The sequence below is a fragment of the Tachyglossus aculeatus genome, chromosome 2 (genome assembly GCF_015852505.1).
Source record: "Tachyglossus aculeatus isolate mTacAcu1 chromosome 2, mTacAcu1.pri, whole genome shotgun sequence".
Taxonomy (NCBI): Eukaryota; Metazoa; Chordata; class Mammalia; order Monotremata; family Tachyglossidae; genus Tachyglossus; species Tachyglossus aculeatus.
This window is the reverse complement of record NC_052067.1, coordinates 27,744,071-27,763,013: the sequence shown is the minus strand read 5'-3', so window position 1 is coordinate 27,763,013 and position 18,943 is coordinate 27,744,071. Positions and strand designations below refer to the sequence as shown.

Below are 18,943 nucleotides of genomic sequence, written 5' to 3'. Positions count from 1 at the left end.
AGACCTGTGGCAGTGGGCCCAGAAGCGACCCTGTCAATCAATCAATCAATCAATCGTATTTATTGAGCGCTTACTATGTGCAGAGCACTGTACTAAGCGCTTGGGAAGTACAAATTGGCAACACATAGAGACAGTCCCTACCCAACAGTGGGCTCCCAGTCTAAAAGGGGGAGACAGAGAACGGAACCAAACATACCAACAAAATTAAATAAATAGGATAGAAATGTACAAGTAAAATAAATAAATAAATAAATAAATAAATAGAGTAATAAATATGTACAACCATATATACATATATACAGGTCAGCAGATAGAGGCAACAGCAGATAGCAGCAACGGCAATACTTCAGCCGCCATTGCCACCATGACCACCCCCAAGCCCAGAGGTGCCTAGTGGGGTTGTCCGTGCTGCTCTCTGCAATCAGCTGACTGCTCTAGAGCAGTGAGCCTCTGCCATTCAGCGCATTGTCCTGGTGAGTAACTTACGTCGTGTTTGTGTGCTCGTGTTGGGTACATCTGTGGGCCTGTCCCCTTTCCTCTCTTTCCCCTTTCGTCACATGAGCGCAGCGATGAACAGGATGTGGGACCAGTTTAGGTGACTCCAGTTCTTTATCATCACCATCATCATCATCAATCGTATTTATTGAGCACTTACTATGTGCAGAGCACTGTACTAAGTGCTTGGGAAGGGTAGGGAAGGGTTGGGTAGGGACTGTCTCTATGTGTTGCCAATTTGTACTTCCCAAGCGCTTAGTACAGTGCTCTGCACATAGTAAGCGCTCAATAAATACGATTGATTGATTGATTGATTGATTGATTGGGAAGTACAAATTGGCAACATATAGAGACAGTCCCTACCCAACAGTGGGCTCACAGTCTAAAAGGGGGAGACAGAGAACAAAACCAAACATACTAACAAAATAAAATAAATAGAATAGATATGTACAAATTAAATAAATAAATAAATAAATAGAGTAATAAATATGTACAAACATATATACATATATACAGGTGCTGTGGGGAAGGGAAGGAGGTGAGATGGGGGGATGGAGAGGGGGACGAGGGGGAGATGAAGGAAGGGGCTCAGTCTGGGAAGGCCTCCTGGAGGAGGTGAGCTCTCAGCAGGGCCTTGAAAGGAGGAAGAGAGCTAGCTTGGCGGATGGGCAGAGGGAGGGCATTCCAGGCCCGGGGGATGACGTGGGCCGGGGGCCGATGGTGGGACAGGCGAGAGCGAGGTACGGTGAGGAGATTAGCTTTCATCAGCCAGACAACAGATATTTCTTAAATATCCACAGGGGGTAGGGCACTAAATTAGATCTTCAGCATTTCTCACTCAGAGTTTAGGTCAGCAAAGTGAAAACTTTGTGGACTCAACTCATAAATTCTCACATCGCCCGGTGTTACATCGGAGAGGTATAGGTGCTGGGATGTGACCCTTGAAAGTTGTTAATGGGCTGTGATTGTAAATGTTTTCATAGATGAAAGTTGTGATCATGATTTTAGAGTATGAGTCATATTAAAGGTCTTGAAAAATCACAGTTGTTGACTTTTATTTGGGTTATTGAGGATTAATTTGAAGACCAGTGCTCTGAACACATAGATTTTGAATAGAGTGTGGGGGTGCTTCTGGAATATCCGTTGGTGGTTGTTTTGTGTTTAGGGTTATTCAGATAATGAGATGTACATATAGGTTGATTGATGAATATGCAGTATACAGGGGTACCCCCTGGATACATATGTAATATGTTCTTCGACACTGTGGGTATTCTGTGAGCAAAACATCATATTTTGACTCACCCGAAGACTTGAATGTAATTTGTTAGTTTCCTGCTCTAGATCCAATCCTGACATGACCACTGAATCCTTTGGGGTAATTTAAATATCCCCTATAGATCATTCCCTGCCCCCATTACCTCCATCAATCAATCAATCCATCATATTTATTGAGTGCTATATGCAGAGCACTGTGCTTAGCACCTGGGACAATGTAATAAAACAGAATTAGCAGATAGATTCCCTGCCCATAATGCGCCTACAATCTAGAGCTGAAGAAAGATATTAATATGAATAAAAGTTATAATACATAATTTGAAGATATGTACGTAAGTGCTTAAGAGTTGTGGGTAGGACGAATATCAAATGTCCAGAGTTCACAGATCGAAGTACAAGGCAATGCAGAAGGGAGAGTGAACCAGGGAAAAGAGGGCTTAATTGGGGAAGGTCATTTGGAGAAGATGTGACCTTAATAATGCTTTGAAAGTGATGAGAGTGGTCGTCTTATGTATATGGAAGGGGAGGGAGTTCCAGGCTAGAGGGGAGGGTGTGCAAAAGGGGCTGGTGATGAGATAGATTGGGGTACAGTGAGTAAACTGGTACTGGAGGAGTGTAATGTGTGGGCTAGGTTGTAGTAGATTAGAGAGTTGAGTTGGGATGAGGCAAGCTGATTAAATGGTTTATAGCCAACGGTAAGGAGTTTCTGCTGGACACAGAGGTGTATGGGCAGCCATTGGAGGTTCTTGAGGAGTGGGGAGACTAAACATTTTTGTTGATAAATGATCCTTGCAGGAGAATGAAGTATGAACTGGTTTGGGGAGAGACAGGAGGCCCCTTCCATTCCCCTCCACTATTCCTAGAATTTTTTTCATCCCAGGTACTGCAGACATAGCTCTCTGCACCTGATTCTCCAGCATCCCTTCTCCCTACCCACCTGCCCAGTTTTTTTTTTTTAATGAGCAAAACAACAACAAGGAATTTCATGGCTCCCATGCAAGCTGTGTCCTGTCATCATTGCTTCCAGCAGAAAGTGGTGAGGAAAATGTTAGGGTGTCCACGCAGGGGCCCCGATGGCCAGAAAGCCTAGCCCTGACCCCATCTTCCCACCCCAGGTGGCAGCGAGCCATTTGGTTTGACCTGGCCACGCTTCCTCTTGCTACTTGACTCTACGTTTCTCACCACAAGAACCTCTGTCACCTACTATTAGCTGCCTGTCACTTTAGTCCAGGGGCATTTCCCTTCAGTAACTACAGCTTATGATTGGAGTTTGTAAGAGCAGCTGAATAGGTTGTTCTCATTTTGGCTGAAGGCAGGAAAGACTCAGGGTGGGAGAGGGAAGAACTCTGTCCCTTCCATTTCCACCCCATCTGAGCTCTTTCCTTCCTGATCCCTGGCTAAAGCAGAGAACCTGGCTTGCAAGTTACTGATGGAGAAGTGTCTGGGAGAGCCGGGGTGATGGGAAAAAGGAGGAGGGAGGGAGCTGTCTTCCCTGCAGCGACTGGACGTAATGTCAGGTGGGGTTTTCCAATCCAGGGCTACATCAGTTATTAGCATGTGACATGTCTCTGAAAATTATGTATTGTAGTTTGGATTTGGGGTTTCCTTGTATATTGATACATAAAACCTGTTCATGGGTCAGTATGAAGTAGCTTAAAATGAAGAACCCATTTCTAGCTCACTGTGAGCTTTATCTCTAAATAGGGCATAGACCTCTTAGATAGACACCTACATATTTGACAGGACCTGAGTAAAAATACAGTTCGGAATTCAAAAAGGCACCCTACGCATTTCAGAAGCAGTCACACAACCTATTTAAAATCCATGTTTTCAAAACATTGGCATTCACACTATCCCTTAGTAACCCAAATCAATACCTTTATCATCTTTTCAAGATGTGACCAGGCAGATGAGTGTTGGTGGAAGAACATTCCCTAATTCTCCTTTAGCTTTCTAGCCAAAATGTAAAGTGTAAGTCTGTGTTCTGGCAGAACATAGTGCATCTTTTTCTTTAATAGCATCAAATGCTTCACTTAAATATCCTAATTTGTGTCAAGTAATCAAAAAAAAAGAAAACAATAATACTGTCATTCAGCTGCCATAGGATTAACTGTTTGGGACTTTGTATGCTGGCCTTGGGTAAGGCCAAAGGCCAAACCGTAAAATATGTTACCCTCTTAGTCTGTGTGCTGTGAATGGATGGGGAGCTGGCAGTGAGGCCCACTGCTAGAGAAAGCCAGATGAGAGAATTTGGGGATTAAAGTCAGGAGGGCTGGTGAAACATCTGCCAATGGCAGGGTCGACTATACTGACTTTCCCCCAGGCTGAGCCTTCAGCTGCTCTTTGCTGGTAAGGTAGGGTAGATGTTGATTTTAAGACAACTTATCCCACAAACATTTCTGGCCAATGTGTATCGTAAGTCAATCAATCAATCAATCGTATTTATTGAGCACTAACTATGTGCAGAGCACTGTACTAAGCACTTGGGAAGTACAAGATGGCAACATATAGAGGCAGTCCCTACCCAACAGTGGGCTCACAGTCTAAAAGGGGGAGACAGAGAACAAAACCAAACATACTAACAAAATAAAATAGATAGAATAGATATGTACAAGTAAAATAAATAAATAAATAAATAAATAAATAAATAAATAAATAGAGTAATAAATACGTACAGGCATATATACATATAGTGGGGAAGGGAAGGAGGTAAGATGTGGGGATGGAGAGGGGGCGAAGGGGAGAGGAAGGAAGGGGCTCAGTCTGGGAAGGCCTCCTGGAGGAGGTGAGCTCTCAGCAGGGCCTTGAAGGGACGAAGAGAGCTAGCTTGGCGGATGGGCAGAGGGAGGGCATTCCGGGCCCGGGGGAGGACGTGGGCCGGGGGTCGACGGCGGGACAGGCGAGAACGAGGCACAGTGAGGAGGTTAGCGGCAGAGGAGCGGAGGGTGCGGGCTGGGCCGTAGAAGAAAAGAAGGGAGGTGAGGTAGGAGGGGGCGAGGTGATGGACAGCCTTGAAGCCGAGGGTGAGGAGTTTCAAAATGCCAACATAATGCTATGCATTATCTGGGACATAGAAAAGAGAACAAACGATAGAATTTGCTACTGTGTTAAACCTTGTTTCATTAGTACCCAGAATACTGTGTGTAGTTCTGGTTGCTGTTTCATGGGAACGACAGTATACAGCAGGGGAAGGAAAGGAAGGAAAATCAGAAAAGCAGGATGATTGGATGAATGAAAGCAGTTACCGTATCAGGAGAAACTAAAAGGTTAAATTCTCTGAAAGGTTAAGTCCTTCTCAGTCTCCTCAAAGAAACAAAAAAATCTGAGAGGAAACTTGAATCAATTAGTTGTATTTAATATTAATAATAATAATAATAACGATGGTATTTATTAAGCACTTACTATGTGCAAAGCACTGTTCTAAGCACTGGGAGTTTACAAGGAGATTAGATTGTCCCACGCGGGGCTCACAGTCTTCTTCCCCATTTTACAGATGAGGTAACTGAGGCACAGAAAAGTTAAGTGACTTGCCCAAAGTCACACCGCTGACAGTTGGCAGAGCCGGGATTTGAACCCATGACCTCTGACTCCAAAGCCTGTGCTCTTTCCACTGAGCCAAGCCTTACTGTGTGCAGGGCACTGTACTAAGTGCTTGGGAGACTCCAACACAACCATATAGCAGAATCATTTCCTGCCCACAACAAGCTTACACGTTGAGGGTTATAATACAGAGCAGTGGAGAATTGTTCTTATCCAGATACCTCAAAATTAGGACTGAGAGGCAGAAGAATGTGAGTTTAGAGGAATGAAAAATAATCATTTTGACCCCAAGGTGGTAAGCATATGGTATTCGTTATTCCAGGAAGTAGTTCCGGCAGATACTATCAGTAGGTTGACCATATTGATGTTAAATCCACGGTTGATAATAAGAGGAGAAATACGCCCATGATCATTAGCATGAGCACCACCATTTTCCTCCAAGCATCCTGTGTTACCATTTTCTAAGACACAATACTAAGTGGGGTGAATAATGGTCTAGTTGAGTACATTAATAGTTTCTATTCTTTAAATCAACATCCTTGCTGCATGAGTATAATAAGTAAGGGTAATACTTTGAATTTATGTAGTGCATATCTTCATAAAAGCTTAAAGCATTCTCTTCCTAAATGTTTCGTTGTCCAGGGCAGTAGAATTTCAAATTCATGGCATTTATTAAGTGCCTATAGGGTATATACAACTGTACTTGATGCTCTGAGATAGGAAAGAAATAGATAGGAGCATTGCTACAAGGAAGCTTATTCAATATCCATGTAGTGAACTCAGGATATATGAGCAGGGTATGCTCATAGTTGTCCCTAAAGGTGTTTTATTAAGCAGTGCATTTCCTTTGTTGACTTCCTTCTGTTTTGTGGGTTCTTGGCAAAAGACATTTGGCTTTTACAGTTTTCTGATGTTTTCCTGGCCTCTTCATGCAGCAGTTTTTAACCATATGAGTCTAGTTTTGGTTTTGAAATTGTAATTGAATTTGAAATTTTGTCAGCTCCCCCTCCCCTCTGTGTTGCCCTGACTCACCCCCTTTGCTCTATCCCCCCTCTCCGCGCCCCTTAGCATTTGTGTATATATGTACATATCTATAATTCTATGTATTTATATTGATGCTTGTTTACTTGCTTTGATGTCTGTCTCTCTGCTTCTAGACTGTAAGCCCGGTGGGGGCAGGGATTGTCTCTATTGCTGAATTGTACTTTCCAAACGCTTAGTACAGTGCTCTGCATACAGTAAGCGTTCAATAAGTACAATTGAATGAATGATTGAAGTTGTATTGACTCCAGAAACCATAAGGTGTCTATTTTTACTTGTGGCAGAGTTCCCAGGGATTTTTCCAGAGAGTGTAAGACCTTCAGAGAGCACCCCTACTTGGCACCAAAAGTCTGTTATTAAACTGTTATTAATCACTTGATGATACTTATTGAGTGCTTACTATGTGCAGAACACTGTACTAAGTGCTTGGGGGAATACAGTACATAGAGTAGGTAGGCATGATCCATGTCCTCAAGAGGTTTACAATCTAGTATGGTAGACAGTAAAATAAAATACAGATAGGGGAAACAGCAGAGTAGAAGAGATATACGTAAGTGCTGTGGGGGTAGCGTGAGTATCAAAGTGCTTAAGAGCTACAAGACCCAAGTGCCTAGTTCTGATACAGAAGGAAAAGTGAATAGGGTGAGGAGATGAGCTATTAGTCAGGGAGGGTTTCTAGGAGAAAATACGACTTTAATAAATCCTGGAAAATGGGGAGAGAGGTGGTCTGTCAGATTTTGGGGGAGGGAGGTCCAGTTCAGAGGAAGGATGTGGGCAAGAGGTTGGTGGCAAGATATATGAAATCGACATCAGTGAATAGGTTGGCATTAGAGGAGCCAATTGTACGGGCTGAGTTGTAGTAATAATAATAATTTTGGTATTTGTTAAGCGCTTACTATGTGCAAAGCACCATTCTAAGCGCTGGGGGGGATACAAGGTGATCAGGTTGTCCTACATGGGGCTCAGTCTTAATCCCCATTTTACAGATGAGCGAACTGAGGCCCAGAGAAGTGAAGTGACTTGCCCAAAGTCACACAGCTGACAATTGGCAGAGCTGGGATTTGAACCTATGACCTCTGACTCCAAAGCCCAGGCTCTTTCCACTGAGCCACGCTGGAGATTAACAGGGTAAAGTAGGAAGGGGAGAGCAGGTGGAGTTCCTTAAAGCTGAAGGTAAAGAGTTTTTGTTTGATGTGGAAGTGGGTGGGTAATCAATGGAGGTTTTTGAGGAGTGGGAAGATTTGGTCTGAACTTCTTTTAAAAAATGATCTGGGCAGCAAAGTGAAGTATGGAGAGGGGAGAGACAGGAGGCAGGGAGGTCAGCAAGGAGGCTAATGCAGTAGTTAAGGTGGAATATAATAAGTGCTTGTACCAGAGAGGTAGCAGTTTGGATGGAGAAGAAAGGGTAGATCCTAGAGATGTTATGAAAGAGGACTGAATATGTAGGTTGAATGAGAGAGATGAGTCGAGAATAATGCTAAGGTTACAGGCTTGTGAGACAGGGAAATGAGAACCAGGCTGCTTCATTGCTATGTAGGCATAAATCTATTTGAAATGCACTAATAATAAAGTGCATTATTCAAGTAAATTTCAATATGCATTAAAATGAGTGGGCGTATGTAGAGGGGAGCACTTTTGAATGCATTTTCAATAGGAACAATGCCAGCAGGCGGGGATTAAAACTTATTGTACTTTGCCACAGAAATGACACATATAGACACTTAGTGCTTTCCTGCTGATAATGTAGATGCAAGCCCAAAGCAAACTGGAGCGTGTACTCCGGGACGTAGAATAACCCAGATATGGAGGGAGAATCATATATTTTCAAATACGAGCTATGTAACTCTAAGATCACTTTGCAAATAAAATGAAATGGTTAGTCCCGCCACTTATGCTGATATTTTAGTAAGCATTTCCATCCAGTCACCAAAACCTTGTGTTTCTAGACAATATAAATAGATACTCCTTACCATTGGCTTTAAAACACTCAATCAGTTTGCCTTCACTGTGGGATCTCCAAGCCCACACACTTTATTCCTCTAGTGCCAGCTACCTCACTGTGCCCCGATCTCATCTATCTCGCCTTTTCCACATCCTCCCTCTGACGTGGAACACCCCCTCTCCCTCAATATGTCCTAGACCTCCACTTTTGCCACCTTCAAAGCATTACTAATGTCACATCTCCTTCAAAAGGCTTTTCCCAATTAAGCCCTCTCTTCCCTGACTCCTTTTCCCCTTGAGTCGTCTAGGCACTTAGATCTATATCCTTTGGACAGTTGATTTGCATCCCACCCTCAGTCAGTACCATAGTAATTATGTACCTCTCTGTAACATTTATTTTTATTGATGTCTGTCTCCCCCTCTAGACTGTAAAGTCGATGTGGGCAGGGAACATGTTGGTCAACTCTATTGTATTGTACTGACCCAAGCACTTAGTTCAGGGTTCTGCACACAATAAGCAGCCAGTTAATACCATTGATTAATTTGCTAAAACATTTTATCTTGAAAAATTCTTGGTTCAGACACAACTGCTCACAAAACCTACTTAAGGAAAAGCATAATGGAGAGAAGATGTCACCTTAGGACTCCTGTGTTATTTGGAAAATACTCTTTTCATATATAAACCTTTGTCCAATATAAATATTAATTAGTATCTCACCTCAGGCTCTCCTCTTTCTATAAATTCTTATTCTGTGTCTTTGTGACGGAGCCAATTGCCTTCATTATTATCAATCCAACAATACCACAGAGAATTTCAGTCCAGGATTTGAAAAAATACAGTTTGTAAATCACTATTTTTTCCTAGATTTGTGCTGTCAAGCAGCATCTTTATAAATTTTAAATAGAAATAGGCCTATTAAAATAGAATTAATGGCTAGTGGAAGTGTTCATCGCCTGCCAATAAAGTGTAATTGTAATACAGCAGCTGCCTCCCTACTTAAGGGAAGCATAGAGTGAGCTCCATTGGTGACCCCAGCCTGGGTTCCAGACCCTGCCAGCCATCTTACTACTACACAGGCAGTCACACGGATATCAGCGAGAAAAGATAGATAATGGGTTGTAAGCCATCACCATTATTAACAATTCAGAGAGAAGTTCTGCCAGCATGGGAAATGACACTATCCTCAGGGTATACTTACAGGTAATTAATTGTGGAAAAAAATGGAATTGATGTATATGTTTTCCATGAGATCTGTGTCTGTCACAAGTTCATTCCTGCTCTTTTCATTCCTTTGTGCAGTGCAGCCTGCTAACTTCAGACCCTCCAGTGTACAAAATGGATATGAGATCATTCAGAGGTGTTTATTGAGCACTTTCAGTGTGCAGTACACTGTACTAAGATGTGTACCTTCCCTTCCTCCACCCTACATTTAGTTTACCCCTTCCACGCAGGGCTGTAGAGTGAATTATGGACCAGTTGAAACAGTTGGAGCTGTTACACCTCAAACTCTGGTAAGATAGGAAAATGCTTGTGTCTAAGTTGATGTGATGGTAGTCTTTCCTCTTAAAGGATGCCAGCAATGTAACTCTGTGTAGTTGTGGGTTTGCTGCAACTAGCTCCTTTGGTTTTGTCCCACAAACCAAATGGTTATGACCTCATTAGAGATGGACTGTATTCACAAGGGCTGCACTCCTCCTGTGCTCCGGTGCAAACCAGTTCTTCTCTGCATTGTGTCTAGTAAGGATATCAGGGGCTATTATTAATGGTTAATTAATGGTTTAAACTAAGGCACTTGTTCCACCAAGTGACAAAAATTTGCCTTATCCCTAGAGATGCTGCTGTTTCCCAACCTCACTGTCCCAGAGAATATTTACTTCAGGTGCAGAGGCAGGGAACTTCCAGGATCTTTGGAGTGCTAGCAGCTGTAGAACTGTGATGGAGTATTCCAGTTAATCAGTTGTATTTATTGGGCGCTTATTATGTGTAGAGCATAACTTAGTTGGTAGACACATCTCTTCCAACCCCAATTAGCTTCCCAGGAGCAAACATTCTAAGTCAGTGAATGACAGAAAGAGACTGTGTGGAAGGACTGATAGTTGGGAGGACAGGCAGTGCCCCTCTCCTTTCCCTCTTCTTAGCTTCCGGGTTCCAGTCAGTCTGTGTCTCCTTGCTGCTTTTCCTGTTGTCTTCTTTCTGGCCTGTTGCATTTCCCAGGCTCTACTAGGAGGAAGGTAGAGGAAGAGCAGAGGGGACAAAGGATGAGTAATTAGTACAACTCTGCCCAGCAAAAAGACCAGGAAAGACTGTCAAGTAAGAGTTCAAAACTTATAGCCAAAGGAGACAAAATGTGGACTTTGAGTATAAAAATATTTTTGGTACTTGAGATGCGATGAATAGTAAAAGGAGTATCCTGTATGATTGTCAGCCTGTGTTTTGTCTTTACCATCTCCCTTCACTGCTCCAGCCTCCTATGAATGTAGTGTTTGGATCTCTAGTGACTGTTCCTGAGATCCACGCTGGCTCCTCATTGCACAAACATGCTGTCTTGCTACTAGCACTCCCTTCTTAGTGCTCACAACCTCTTCAGGCTTCTCCCCTCCCTCAAATGGGGGCACCTGTTACCCCACCACCCCTAACGCTCCAGACTTGAAGAGAACGAGCAGGAGCTTGACCAAAGCCAGAGTCCCATGGTTCCCACTCCCTGCCCTATGACCACACTGAGGCTTCTCCCACATTTACACATGCACAATTCCCCAGTCCTGGGCCACCTCCTTCCTCCCCTCCCTTTCCCATACTTTCTCCTCTCTCTTCCCCCTTGCTTCTCCCTCCCCTCCTCCTACTGCTTTTCCCTATCACCAGCTACGATGATCGATTCCTACAGGTAGGTTCCTGTGAGGCAGTCAAGAGATGTCATATGTAGTGCAAGGTATCAAAGTCATGGGTTGTGTGTGGCCCTTGGACCTATGGAAGGGTTAAACCAGCCGAGGCCATAGACTGCTTCTGCCGTCTCTCAAGGCTGCCTTATAATGCAGGATCTGAACTTATTGGGTAAGGTGACATCAATGGCTCCACTTCCCATTATCACTGTGGAGAAAACCAACCAAGTATATGTTAGGCTGGATGGCTGTTAACTACTTCCTTCCCTCTTGCTCGTCACCCCTGACCCAAACCCCAACCCCCTGAACTACACTGATGGGTTTCTATATACACATTATGCATGTATAGATAGAATACACTAGGTCTTTACAGACTATTTGGGACTTTGGGGAAAAAAAACTCTAAACAAAATAATTTGCATGTATAACACTTTTAGCAATAATAATAAAAAATGATTATGATATGTGTTAAGTGCTTATTATGTGCCAAGCACTGTTCTAAACACTGGGGTAGATACAAGTTAATCAGGTTTCCCCATGTGTGGCTTACAGTCTTAATCCCCATTTTGCAGATGAGGTAACTGAGGCACAGAGAAGTTAAGTGGCTTGTCCAAGGTCACACAGCAGACAAATGGCAGAACCAGTATTAGAACCCACGTCCTCTGACTCCCAAACCCGTGCTCTTTCCACTAAGCCATGCTGCTTTTACTGCTACTTCTCCCTTTCATTTCAGTGTTCATCCCAACCCTAGTATTTTGGGAGCAAATCACAGTTTCCTTGAAGATGACTGTTGTGATTTGTGAGTGAGTCAGTCAGTTGTAATTATTAAGCCCTTATTGTGTGCAGAGGACTGTACTGAGTGCTTGGGAGAGTACATTGTAACAGTAAAAACAATAAACAGATGCATTCCCTGCCTACAGTTAGCTTAAGGTCTAGAGTAGACAGACATTAATATAAATAAATTACAGATATGTGCACAAGTGCTGTGGGGCTGGGATGGGGGCCTGAATAAAAGGAGCACATCAGGGTGACACAAAAAGGAGCCGGAGAAGAAAGGAGGGCCTAATCAGGGAAGGCCTTTTGGAGGAGATGTGCCTTCAATAAGGCTTTGAAGAGGAGGAGAGTAATTGTCGGAAATGAAGAGGGAGGGCATCCAGGCCAGATGCAGGATGAGGGCGAGAGGTCGGCTCTGAGGTAGAAGAGATCGAGGTCCAGTGAGAAGGAGGAAAGTGTTCAGGCTGGGTTGTAGTAGGAGAATAGCAAGGTGAGGTAAAAAGAACAAGGTGATTAGGTGCTTAAAAGCAAATGTTGAGGAGTTTCTGTTTGATTTCTTGTGAAGATGAAGCACTTTACTCACCAGAGCTTATTCAGAGAAAGGGGATTATTCGTTATTAAAGGCAGTTTTTGATAAGAGATTAGAACTGTGGTATTCATTTCTTTTGAGAAAGAAAAATATCTAATGAGATTGAATCATAATTTAAGAGAATTACTTCGGTCAATTCATTCATTCATTCAGTCATATTTATGGAGTGCTGACTGTGTGCAGAGCACTGTTCTAAGTGCTTGGGAAATACAAGTCGGCAACATATAGAGACGGTCCCTACACAACAACGGACTGGTAAACGGGGTTTAGCTGCATTAAACCTGTCTCCAATTCTTTTCCTCAGAGAAACCAGCTAATAGTTTAGGAAAAAACCTATTTAGTTTGCTACGCTTTCATGAAAAAGTTTTTGAAAGGAGGAAATAACTAAATTACATTACATTGGGGTCCATTCTAAGGGTAAAATAATCTCCAATCTTTGCCCAAAGGGGAGGGAACCACATATCTCTTCAAATTTCATTCATTCAGCATTTGCAAAATGTCATTTAGTAAGATAAAATTAATCTTTTCCAGGTTAATAATATAAATGCAGTGTAGCTTAAGGCCATTTCCTTTTTAATGTAGATATTTTAACCATAGACCTCCCCCTTGCATTGTCCTGTTACTAGATAATACATTCCTTCTCTCTGCTACCTAAATACATTGTTTTTTGGAATGGAAAAAAAGATCAATAAAGACTTTTATGTAACAAATTTGTTGTAATTTTTCAAGAGAAAGAATGTTCTTTTGAATGCTAAAGCTGTCTCGAAAAATGAACACTTTGTACACTTCCAACATTTCTCTAAAATATGTATCTAAAAAATTCTATTTCTAAAAGTTATGATTTTGGAATTGATGTAATCTTTAAGGAATAGGTATGTTAAAATGAAATATTGATGTGGAGGTTCTTGGAAATTTGCTTAATCTTTGTAATTTCATTAAAAAGCTCTTGAAAACTTTAAACTAAAGATGAATTATTCTTGAATGCATTTATTGTTTACCAAAATAATTAGACCCTCCTGTCAGGAGAGGCAGTGAATACTAACATTGAGAACAGTGGAGTACTGCTTAATTTTAATTTTCAGTGTTGTCTTCCCGTCACTGAATCCTTATGAAGCTTTAGATAGACATAGGTGTAAAAATGTAAAAGGTTACAAATTTTAATAACTTTCTCTGTAAATTGTACTTTTAAAGACATTCTGAAGTGTTCATTGAACGGGGAGCCATCACAGATAGAGCTTACAATTTTTTGTCTCAAAGAAGATTGCAGAGTAAACTGGAATAATTGCTAAGTGAATCAAGCAATCAAATTAAAATTTTAATTGGATCTTAAAAACCAATTAGTATTTATATTGCAAACTTTAACTTCCTTTGCATTTCCCGTCCAGTATATATTCAAATGAGAAAATAGAAATCTTAATTAATATTTAAGAACCAATCAAGAGCAAGTTTGTTTTTTGTTAAAATGGCTTCCCAGGTTTCCCAGTGGAATTCTCTTTGACTGGCTCAGTGGCAAATAAAGCAAATTTTTATTTTTATTTTTATTTGTTTTACCAAAAGGTATTGCTTAAGCTTTGTATTTGTTATGACTCGATTACCTCAGTAATTATTATGATCATGGTAGTTAAATGCTTATTATGTGTCAAACATTCTTCTAAGCACTGGGGAAGATACAAGTTAATCAGGTAAAACACAGTCCCTCGACCATATGGGGTTCACAGTTTTAAGTAGGGGGGAGAACAGGTATTGATTCTCCATTTTACAGGTGAGGAAACTGAGACACAGAGAAGCTGTGACTTGCCCAAGGTCACACACAAACCAGTTGGAAGAGTGGGGATTGGAACCCAGATCTTATGACTCCCAAGTCCGTGGTCTTTCCGTTAATCCAGGCTGTCTTCTCTAATCCTGGGAAATCCTAGCCTGTAGAGAGAGAATAAATAAGGCAGAGCTCTACCCTGGCTCTTCCTGGAAGGAAGAATAGGATGGCTCACTTAAAGTCTTTTGGTAATGGCTGACTGCTGATTATCCAAATAACGTAAGTAATTGTAAAAGTTGAGTACGAAATGCTTCCCACAGAGTGTAAATATGCAGCAGAAATTGTTTTACTAGTTCTCTAAACTGTGAGCTCGTTGTTGGCAAGGAATGTGTCTGTTTATTGTTATACTGTACTCTCCAAGCTCTAAGTATAGTGCTTTGCACACAGTAAGCACTCAATAAATTGAGTGCTCAATAAATTATGATGGATAATAATAATGGCAGTGATCTGCACACAGTAAGTGCTCAATAAATATGATTTTGAATGTTACCAACTTGTACTTCCCAAGCGCTTAGTACAGTGCTCTGCACACAGTATGCACTCAATAAATACGATTGAATGAATGAATGAATGAATGAGCCCCATGTGGGACAACCTGATCACCTTGTATCCCCCCTCAGTGCTTAGAACTCATCTGTAAAATGGGGATGAAGACTGTGAGCCCCACGTGGGACAACGTGATCACCTTGTATCCCCCCCAGCACTTAGAACAGTGCTTCACACATAGTAAGCGCTTAAATGCCATCACCTGCATATATGTACACATGTTTGTACGTATTTATTACTCTATTTATTTATTTTACTTGTACATATTTATTCTATTTATTTTATTTTGTTAATATGTTTTGTTTTGTTCTCTGTCTCCCCCTTCTAGACTGTGAACCCGCTGTTGGGTAGGGACCATCTCTATATGTTGCCAACTTGTACATCCGAAGCACTTAGTACAGTGCTCTGCACACAGTAAGCGCTCAAGAAATACGATTGAATAAATGAATGAATAAATACTATTGAATGAATGAATGTAGGTTTAGCCCCTCATCATAGTGGATTTTTCTAAAGGCTTTGAAATTCAAGAAAGTTTTTTTTTTTCGTGGCTACCTGTATTTTGAAGAGGGTGAGCTACTTGCTTTTATGTAGTTGATTTGGTCATTTTGGTCATTTTTAAAAATTGCGGGTGAACAGACACAAAGTCTTCTGTAGACGAAACACTTTTTGCATGAAGCTAATAATTTCACAGGATGTCTTATATCAATGGTTTCATATTTAAGAAATATTTTTAGCTGTAAGAAATGCATATTGATTTTGAAGAGATTTGAAATATATTTTAACACTGTTCTTCAATGGTCTTTAATCATGACTAATTTTTTTAGAAAACTTTTGACTGCATTGACAGAAGAAATTTTTAAGTCATTGAAATAATAATAATAGTAATTGTATTATTTGTTAAGTGCTTACTCTGTGCCAAGCAGCGGGGTAGGTACAGGATAATTACATTGGACACAATCCCATGCAGTGTGATAGAAAATTTAGAGTATGGCAAAAATCCACTTGTAACATGGAAAATTACATTTTGGAGTATAGAACTAGTATGAGAATATAATGAAAAGGTTTTCATTTCCAAAAAAATTTGCTGTAGCCCTAAACTGTTTAATGGTCCATAAAATGGTTTGTGTTCCTTCTGGTGATGATTGCATTAACTGATGTTTTCCAAAGGATATTATTGAAAGGTATCTATCCGCTATAAAGTATGGTGATTTGTGTTCATGAAACATTGTAATGGGCTCTAGTGGGTTAATTTAATTCCCCAGGTCTTTTTATATAATCTCACATTTGTAGCAGAAGCTAAATTGCTTCTTTAAGCTTAAAAATTTAGCATGAAATAGGAAATTATAACCTTTCCGTGTCTTCCGCCAACGTAGCTGATTCTCCTCACGTTCTCCAGGAAAAACATTTCTAAAAATGAAAAAGGGATAGAACCTGGCTAACTAAAGCCCCAGTAATATGATTCCCTCCCCACCAGTCTTTTCCCGATAGTGTCATTACCATGTACACTCGAGCACGGGCTTGGAAGACATCCATTAGGGCTTTGGATCTCAAGGTGGGGGTAGGGGAGAGGGGTTTTTTTTTTGTGTGTGTGTGTGTGTGTAGCAGTTACATGAATACTAAGTTGTAAAAATGTGGCCCATTGTTGCCTCATTACTCTTCACTCAGCTGAACAGAAAACACGGTTAGTTTTATTCTATTTCAGTTTCAGGCACTCTCTTCCTCAAAGAATGGTGTTGCAACTCCCTGGTACACTGATGATATCTCTAATGCCTAGTGTCCTGACTGTGCCCAAACTGATTAACTTATATCTACCCCAGTGCTTAGAACAGTGCTTGGCACATAGTAAGCGCTCAACAGTTACTATCATCATTATTATAAATCTTTGATGGGAATTAACAACAGAGTGTGTGTGTTAGGCCCAAAGGGTTTACAATGGCATTGATCCCTAATGATAATATCATTTCAGCCCATCTCAGGATAGCCAATTTTCAATTACAAGAGAGACTCCAGTTAATGGATATCAATCAATCGTATTTATTGAGTGTTTACTATGTGAACAGCCCTGTACTAACACTTGGGAAAGCGCTGTACACAATTTAATGGGCACCTCCTCTTTACCCCTCACCTTTGGTCTCCACCCTGTCTTTTTCTTTGTCCCAAACCCCCGACTCTGATTTAGGAAGACTCCTCTCCAACCCGTCTTGGACTTGGGAAAAACCTGGGAACCTTGGATATGCTCCCTAGCTGAATCTTCCATTTCATTTTTGAGAAAAAGAAGTGCTTCAGAAAATATGTTTAGGAAATTGCAAAGCTCTTTAATTCTCCAAAAAAGGAAGCTTCACATAGTATTAGTTCCTTGAGCAAATAAGGGTATTTAAGAATTTGACAACTGGGGGGTTCATTCATTCATTCATTTGTATTTATTGAGCACTTACTGTGTACAAAGCCCTGTACTAAGCATTTGGAAAGTACAAGTTGGCAACATATAGAGACAGTCCCTACCCAACAACGGGCTCACAGTCTAGAAATAAGAAATAATAACAAATAATAAGAAATAAGAAATAATGGGGGATAAGAAATAGCCTCGTTAAAGAATTAGCAAGTCCAGACAACAGCTTCATTCACATCTTCCACTAAACTGGACCAGAAGTCTCAGATGCAAATTCTCATTACATTTAATAAACAATAATGCTGACTATGTTCCCACCATTTTGGGAACATTTCTTAATGCCATTGGGCTTGGCTCTTCTCCCACTCAAGTTACACACAAATGTACAAATATCCATAAAAACTGGAAGCCTGTTGTGGGTAACCTCTTAAAACCAAAACATCCTTGGTTGGCTCTGTATTTTTCTTAAAGTCAGGTGCTGTGGGTTTAGGTTGATTTTTATGAAAACTTTCGAAAGACAATGTCATCCGACTTTAAATGCTTTAGTTGCATTCCCCTTCAATGATGATTGTGTCACTGCAGTCAATCAATAGCCTGTTGTTTGCAGAGCACTGTACTAGGCACCTGAGAGACTACAATAGATTTAGCATGGTTTAAATGATTCCTGCCCTAAAAGAGTTTGCAGTATATTAGGGAAATCAGACAATAAAAAAATGTTCAGGGGGAAGAGAAAATGAGGATATGTATGGGAGTTAGTGCTTGAGTGAATGTATGCTATGTATGTAAGTGTATGGGAGGATGGGTGTACACAAATGCATTGTTGGGACAGAAGTGTTGAATTGACCATTGTTGGGGGATAAAATGTGAAAAGGTGAAGCATGAATTGAGATAAGGCTTCCTGATGATATCTCTATATCTTTAAATCATATATTATAAATTGTTTATATTGCTGTCTGTCTCCCCCTCTAGACTGTGAGCCTGTCCTGGGCAGGGAACATATGTGCTGATTCTGTTGTATTGTTCTCTCCCAAGCACATAGTACAGTGGCATACACAGCTAAGCACTCAATGAATACGATTAATTGATTGATATGCTTTCAGAAGGGCTTTGAAGGTTGGGAGAGCTGTCCTCTGGCAGATTTGAAAGGGGAAAGAATTCCAGGTGGAAAAGAGCGTGAAAAAGGAGGCACTGTGTAAGGTTCGTTTGCAAGGAAAGAACATAGCAAGCTGGGATGCAATGGGAAAAGAGGGTGGATTAGTAGGAGGGAGAGAGGTGATGGAATATCTTTAATCTGATGGTAAGGAGGTTTTTCTTGATGCATTGAGGAATGGGTCTGGAAATTTTTGAGGAAGCAGATGCAGAATGACATTTTAGAAAAATTATTTTGGCAGGACAAAACAGAGACCTGTTAGAGGCCGAGGCAATAGTTAAGCCAGGATATGACAAGTGCTGGGCCAGTATGGTGGTCATTCGGATGGAGAGAAAAGGAGGAAGATCCTAGAAATGTTGTGAAGATAAAACAATTCACAGGATTTGATGATAGACAAAATATGTATGTTGAAAGAGGGAGGGGTCATGGGAAGGCTGGTGGTTTTGTCAACAGTGATGAGAAAGTTAGCTGGAGGAGAGGATATGGGAAGGAAGATGAGTCCAGATTTGGCTA

The 18,943-nt window shown here is 41.1% G+C and overlaps 1 protein-coding gene across 1 annotated transcript in view; it reads left to right on the top strand.

Annotated features, from left to right (window-relative positions):
- The first annotated feature begins 399 nt into the window (after positions 1–399).
- Positions 400–18,943, top strand: part of RARB (retinoic acid receptor beta) — a 512,522-nt gene continuing 493,978 nt past the window's right edge. The window contains exon 1 of the mRNA XM_038767604.1: positions 400–473. The gene's annotated coding sequence lies outside the window, so the exon portion shown is untranslated. The remainder of the gene's footprint in view (positions 474–18,943) is intronic.